Raw genomic sequence first — 7,055 nt, 5'->3', positions numbered from 1 at the left:
AAAAAAAAAAAAAAAAAAAAAGAAAATTACCCAAAAGGGACCAGGCGTGGTGGCTCACGCCTGTAATCCCAGCACTTTGGGAGGCTGAGGCGGGCGGATCACGAAGTCAGGAGATTGAGACCATCCTGGCCAATACGGTGAAACCCCGTCTCTACTAAAAAAAATACAAAAAATTAGCCGGGCTTGGTGGCGGGTGCCTGTAGTCCCAGCTGCTCGGGAGGCTGAGGCAGGAGAATGGCATGAACCCGGGAGGCGGAGCTTGCAGTGAGCCGAGATTGCGCCACTGCACTCCAGCCTGGGTCACAGAGCAAGACTCTGTCTCAAAAAAGAAAAGAAAAGAAAATTACCCAAAAGGTAGTGAAGGCCTTGAGCCTCAGTACTACGAGGGACTGGGTGGGGGAGAAAGTGGAGGCAGGGCTTAGATGAGTGAGCTGGTGTCTCTGTGAGTCCTTAGCTAGTGGGGTGGGTTGCAGGTACATGAAGTCATGCTCCAGCCTAAGGGGCACGTGGGCACGTGTCATTGTCCCCAGAATAGTTAGCATTTACTTTGTGCCTTTGCTGAGAGCCATGCACTGAGCCCATCTTCTCTGCCATAATCTGCTGAGGTTGCAGCCTTGATCATTCCCATTTCCCAGATGAGGCTGTGGGAGCTCACGGGGAGCTGAGTCTCTCGCAAACACCAGTGCTTGACCTTGGCCCTGGAGCCATGCAGAGTAGAGATAAGGGCGCCCCTTGTAAATCTCCACTCTCCCGCAGAAGGCATGGCAGGAAGCGGCCGGGTCTGCTTAGGAGCAGCAGAGCTGGAGGCTCACACCCTGGAGCCCTCCGGGGCCATACAGCCAGCTTGTCGCCGCCCTCCTTCTCAGCCTCCTCCCACTGCAGACCTGTTAGTCTTGGGCTGAGAAGCCTAGGATCAAACCCAGGACTTTCAAATGGCAGAGCAGATTGCTAGAAGCCTCTGTATTTCCTGTCTGGTGGAGTCACCAGGCCTTGGCCGCTTTGATTCTCAGCTCTAGCCACTGCGGGGCTCCATGCTTGGGGAGCGCGGTGGTTATTCATGCTCTGACCCAGGCATCCTGGAGATGGTTGCTTTGAGAACCAGATGGGCGACTTTTCAGAATCCCCCTGCTTTAGAAATTTGACTTGGCCGGGCGCGGTGGCTCACGCCTGTCATCCCAGCACTTTGGGAGGCCGAGACGGGCGGATCACGAGGTCAGGAGATCGAGACCATCCTGGCTAACACGGTGAAACCCCATCTCTACTAAAAATACAAAAAATTAGCCGGGCGAGGTGGCGGGTGCCTGTAGTCCCAGCTACGCGGGAGGCTAAGGCAGGAGAATGGCGTGAACCCTAGGGGGCGGAGCCTGCAGTGAGCCGAGATCGTGCCACTGCACTCCAGCCTGGGCGACAGCAAGACTCCGTCTCAAAAAAAAAAAAAATTGACTCAAAATGCATGTAAAATTTGGGCTTTCCCCACTGTTTTTTTTTTTTAATGGTCTCATTCTGCCTCCCAGGCTAGAGTGCAGTGGCATGATCACAGCTCACTGAAACTCGACCTCCTCTGGCTCAGGTGATCCTCCCATCTCAGCCTCCCGAGTAGCTGGGACTACAGGCACACGAGACCGTGCCCGGCTAGTTTTTTTTTTTTTTTGGAGACAGAGTCTCACTCTGTCGCCCAGGCTTGAGTACAATGGCACGATCTCAGCTCACTGAAACCTCTGCCTCCTGGGTTCAAGCGATTCTCCTGTCTCAGCCTCCAGAGTAGCTGGGATTACAGGCGCCCACCACCATACTCGGCTAATTTTTTTTTTGTATTTTTAGCAGAGATGGGGTTTCACCATGTTGGCCAGGCTGGTCTCAAACCTCTGACCTCAGGTGATCTGCCCACCTCGGCCTCCCAAAGTGCTGGGATTAGAGGCGTAAGCCACTGCGTCCGGCCACCCGGCTAGTTTTTTGTATTTTTTGTAGAGATGAGGTCTTGCTATGTTGCCCGGGCTGGTCTTGAACTCCTGGGCTCAAGTGATTGATCCTCCTGCCTGGGCCACCCAAAGGGCTGGGATCACAGGTGTGAGCCACTGTGCCTGGTCCAGAGGGTCTCTTAAGTGTTGGCCTCCTAGTCGATGGGCCTAAGCCAAGCCCTGAGTCCAGGCTGAGGTCTGGCCTGGGAGAGTTGCTTTGGCGTCCTCAGCTCATAGGTGGCTTTTAGCTGTGGAACCAGGTGAGCCCACGAATTGGGCTGGGGTACACGTGACAAGGATTGACCAGGAAGAGGAAGAAGAATGTGGAAGGGAGACTGAGCAGAGGCTGTCAGCAAGGGAGTCACTGGCCGGAGGGAGGGGGTGTTCCAGAAGCAAGAGGCAGAGGTGACGGCAGCCGCCGTGGATGGAGGGGACGTTTGGGCTCATGTGACCTCTGCCAGGTGCTCTTCATGGGTGTACAGGTCTTGACCGCTTTGATATTCTCAACAACCTCTGAGTGTCGACACAGTTATACCCACTTAATGGATGAAGAAAGTAAGGCCCAGAGAGTGCATGAACTCGCCCAGGTCACATGGCTGCTTGTCTCTGGCCTCCCGGGGTGAGGGTGATTTCATGGTCCCCGATGGCCTCCGGAGCCTGGGACGGAATCCCCGTGGCCAAGGAGGGCCTTCCTCAGGAGCAGGGCCACAGAGAAAGCGTGGAGAGGCCTGCGGGCCCCAAGTTCAGTGGGTTTTGTGGGCCAGGCTGAGAGCCTGACCCTGCTCATAATGCCATCTCTGTGCACACATTCCAGCCTGTGCCCAGCAGCCCCTGAGAACCACGTCTGCTCTGAGCTGGGTGCTGCCTGTTCAGAACAAATGCTGGTTCCCAGACACTGCCAGCTGGCCCCGTTCCTCTGGATTCCTGCCTTCTGCGGCAAGGGAGCCCAGGGACGCTGCACTGGAAGGAGCAGGTGGCATTCGCTTGCCCGTGGGCGGGAGCTGTGCAGAGGAAACGGCGCTGGGACCCCTGGAGGCTGGCACAATGCTCCGAGGCCACATCCTGGGGCAGCCGGAGTCTCTTTGGTGGCAGAGCTTGGAATCCCAGGCCAGCCTGCTGCTGCCACTGGCAGCCCCCACACCGTGACCCCCAGCTTTGTGCCTGCTGGGGCTCCTGGCAGGGAGGGGGTGGTGCAGGAAGGAGTCGCTCTGGCTGGGGCTTGGACACACCTCAGTAGTAAGGGGATTACAAATTGGACAGAAAAGCCACCTTCTTTCCCCAGACCAGCTAAGCCCTGCTTGCGGTGGAGGGCCGGGGAGCGTGTCACCTTGAGTCACCCAGGCTGCTGTGAGCGGGACCAGGGCAGCATCTGGGCAGAAGCGGGCCATCCTTTTCAGAGCCAGGCCCTGGAGCCACTCCAGGGACACCTCGGAGGCCTGGGTGCTGCTGTCACATCCCGTGCGGTGGGTGGCCAGCTGGGAGCCCCCGCACTGTGAGCTCAGCACCTTTCATGCCCACAGAGTCACCAGGAGAACCAGGTGTCCCCTCAGGGAGCAGCATGGGGAGGCTGCATCTTCAGTCAAAGGTGAGGCCTGGCGCAGTGGGAGCCTTTTCTTCATCCCCATCCTCCCTGCTGACGCTGCCGGTCACTCGAGTCAGGTCAGCTCTGCCACCATCCTGGATGCCATGCCCTAGGTGGCGTGCCGTGGGAGCCTGGGAAGCTTTAGACGTGCCAGGCCCCCTGCCTGACCAGTCACTCCCGTGGGCCTGCCACTTCCTGAACACCTGTGACAGGTGACTTCCTCTGGGGCGGAAGAATGTGGATGTGGTTATCTAGTGGAAAAAAGTTTTTTTTCCACGCTCTGCTGACTTGGTTTTTAACCCCAGAGGCTCGGGGCGGTCTGGGGCGGGTAGCACGGACCCGCATCGCCACCTAGTGACCACACGACGGCAGCCGTCCTTGCCCAACGCCCCGTTTCCATCTCCTGCTGTCTGGAGCCTCCTGCTTTTGCTTTGGAGAGAAATCCAGAGGTGACTTTGCAGCTCAGCAGATGCGGCGCCTGCACCATCGTTTTTATCCCTCCCCGTTTCCTATCTTCAGGTCTGCAAAGGGATGTTTACTTTAGGATTTTTTTAGGGAGAGGTGGTATATAAAATATATTTTATTTTATTTTATTTATTTATTTTTATTTTTTTTTGAGACGAAGTCTCGCTCTGTCGCCCGGGCTGGAGTGCAGTGGCGCAATCTCGGCTCACTGCAAGCTCCGCCTCCCAGGTTCACGCCATTCTCCTGCCTCAGCCTCTCTGAGTAGCTGGGACTACAGGCGCCCGCCACCACGCCCGGCTTATTTTTTTGTATTTTTAGTAGAGACGGGGTTGCACTGTGGTCTCGATCTCCCGACCTCGTGATCCGCCCGCCTCGGCCTCCCAAAGTGCTGGGATTACAAGCGTGAGCCACCGCGCCCGGCCTAAAATATATTTTAATGAAAACACTTTATTACTATCTCTAAATAAAAACAATTTGAATAGCTTAACAAATGTAGAAAAATAAAGACAATTTGGACGTTTTATGTTATTATTTATTTAATTTTATTTATTTATTTTTTGCGTGAGACAGAGTCTTGCTCTGTCACCCAGGCTGGAGTTGTCACCCAGGCTGGAGTGCAATGGCGCAATCTCAGCTTACCACAACCTCTGCCTCCCAGGTTCAAGCAATTCTCCTGCCTTAGCTTCCCCAGTAGCTGGGATAACGGGCATGTCCCACCACGCCCAGCTAATTTTTTTTTTTTTTTTTTTTTAGGTAGTGTTTCACTCTTTTTGCCCAGGCTGGAGTACAATGGTGCCATCTTGGCTCCCCGCAACCTCCGCCTCCCGGGTTGAAGCGATTTTCCTACCTCAGCCTCCTGAGTAGCTGGGATTACAGGTGTGTGCCACCACGACTGGCTAATTTTGTATTTTTAGTAGAGATGGGGTTTTCCCATGTTGGTCAGGCTGGTCTCAAACTCCTGACCTCGGGTGATCTGCCCTTCTTGGACTCCCAAAGTGTTGGGATTACAGGCGTGAGCCACTGCGCCTGGCCCACCTGGCTAATTTTTGTATTTTTAGTAGAGACAGGGTTTTGCCATGTTGGCCAGTCTCGAACTCCTGACGTTAGGTGATCCGCCTGCCTCAGCCTCCCAAAGTGCTGGGATTATAGGCCTGAGCCACTGCACCTGGCTGAGAATTTCTACTTAAATCAATTAAAATAAAATTAGCTGCCAGGCATGGTGGCTCAAGCCTATAATCCTAGCACTTTGGGAGGCTGAGGCAGGAGGATTGCTTGAGCTCAGGAGTTTGAGACCAGCCTGGGCAACATAGTGAGACCCCCATCTCCACACATACACAGACACACACACACACACACACACACACACACATACATACAAGTAAATAACCAGTCTCATGAGCCACACTTCCTTTATTTAAAAAAAATTTTTTGGACGGGCGCGGTGGCCCATGCCAAAAAAGGAGATCGAGACCATCCTGGCTAACATGGTGAAACCCCGTCTCTACTAAAAATACAAAAAAAATTAGCCAAGCATGCTGGCGGGTGCCTGTAGTCCCAACTACTCGGGAGGCTGAGGCAGGAGAATGGTGTGAACCCGGGAGGCGGAGCTTGCAGTGAGCCGAGATAGCGCCACTGCACTCCAGCCTGGGCAGCAGAGCGAGACTGTCACTCTGTCATCCAGCTTGGAGTGCAGTGTTACGATCCTAGCTCACTGAAGCCTCGACGTCCTGGGCTCAAGTGATCCTCCCACCTCAGCTTCCCACGTAGCTGGGAGTACAGGTGCGCATCACCATGGCTGGATAATTGAGAGAGTCTCGTTTGCCAGGTGAGTGCAGTGGTGGATTTGGTCTGCAAGTCTGCCTCTGCCTCAGCCTCCCGAGTAGCTGGTTCTACAGGCACCCGCTACCATGCCTGGCTAATTTTTTTGTATTTTTGAGACAGAGTCTCACTCTGTCACCGAGGCTGGAGTGCAGTGGCACTGTGTCGGCTCACTGCAACCTCTATCTCCTGGGTTCAAGCAATTCTCCTGCCTCAGCCTCCTGAGTAGCTGGGATTACAGGCGTCCACCACCACGCCTGGCTAGTTTTTATATTTTTAGTAGAGACAGGTTTCACCATGTTGGCCAGGATGGTCTTGAACTCCTGACCTCAGGTGATCTGCCCGCCTCGGCCTCCCAAAGTGCTGGGATTACAGGCGTGAGGTACCGCGCCTGGCCGCTTGGATAATTTTTGTACTTTTTTTAGAGCTGGGCTCTCACTATGTTGCCCAGGCTGTTCTCAAACTCTTGGGCTCAAGTGATCCTCCTGCTTTGGCCTCCTGAAGGGCTGGGATTACAGGTGTGAGCCACCATGCCCGTCCCTGCCTTGGTCTTTTTGTGTCACCTACCAGGGAAGGATCTCCGTGCCTATGGCGCCTTCTGCTGTAGCTGTCCTCAAGCATCTGTACTAGGATCCTGGGGCTGCCAGGACAATTGATCACAAACTGAGTGGCTTAATGCAACAGGCATTTATTGTCTCACGATTCTGGAGCCCAGAGGCCCCAAATCAGGCTGTGGGCAGGGGTGGTTCCTTCTGAGGATGGTGAGGAGGAACTCGGGCGCCTGCTGGCCATGCCTGGCGCTCCTTGGCTGGTGGACACGTGGCCCCAGTCTCTGCCTCTGTTGAGACCTGGCCGCCTTCTGTCTGTGTCTGGATATCTCTGTGCCTTCACCTGGCCTTATAAGGAACCAGTCATTAGATTTAGAGATCCCCTCAGGCATGATGCATCCTCCTCTTAACTCCCTTGCATCCACAACGAACTTGCATCCAAATAAGGCCACACCCTCAGGTCCCAAGCTGAGGACTCCTGCATAGTGTGTGTGTTGGGGGGCGTCGCAGCTCAGCCCACACTAGCCTCTCCCCATTCGCCTCACCCATCCCTCCAGCGGCTCCTCCCTCCACCCCGGGAGCTCCTGGCAGCCCCTGAAGTCACTCCCCTCCAGCCTCTCTGCTCCCTCTCAATTCTTATCTCAGGGGCCCCTGCACCCCACGACCTGCCACAGTCCAGGTCTT

At 55.0% G+C, this 7,055-nt stretch overlaps 1 protein-coding gene across 3 annotated transcripts in view; it reads left to right on the top strand.

The window, feature by feature from the left end:
- FBXL18 (F-box and leucine rich repeat protein 18) overlaps window positions 1-7,055 on the top strand; it is a 196,509-nt gene that overhangs the window by 141,401 nt on the left and 48,053 nt on the right. The gene's annotated exons all lie outside the window — the stretch shown is intronic.

This window comes from Hylobates moloch, unplaced genomic scaffold (genome assembly GCF_009828535.3).
Source record: "Hylobates moloch isolate HMO894 unplaced genomic scaffold, HMol_V3 SCAFFOLD_1, whole genome shotgun sequence".
NCBI classification, from domain to species: domain Eukaryota; kingdom Metazoa; phylum Chordata; class Mammalia; order Primates; family Hylobatidae; genus Hylobates; species Hylobates moloch.
The sequence above is the reverse complement of the archived record's forward strand: the minus strand, read 5'-3'. Positions and strand labels throughout refer to the sequence as shown.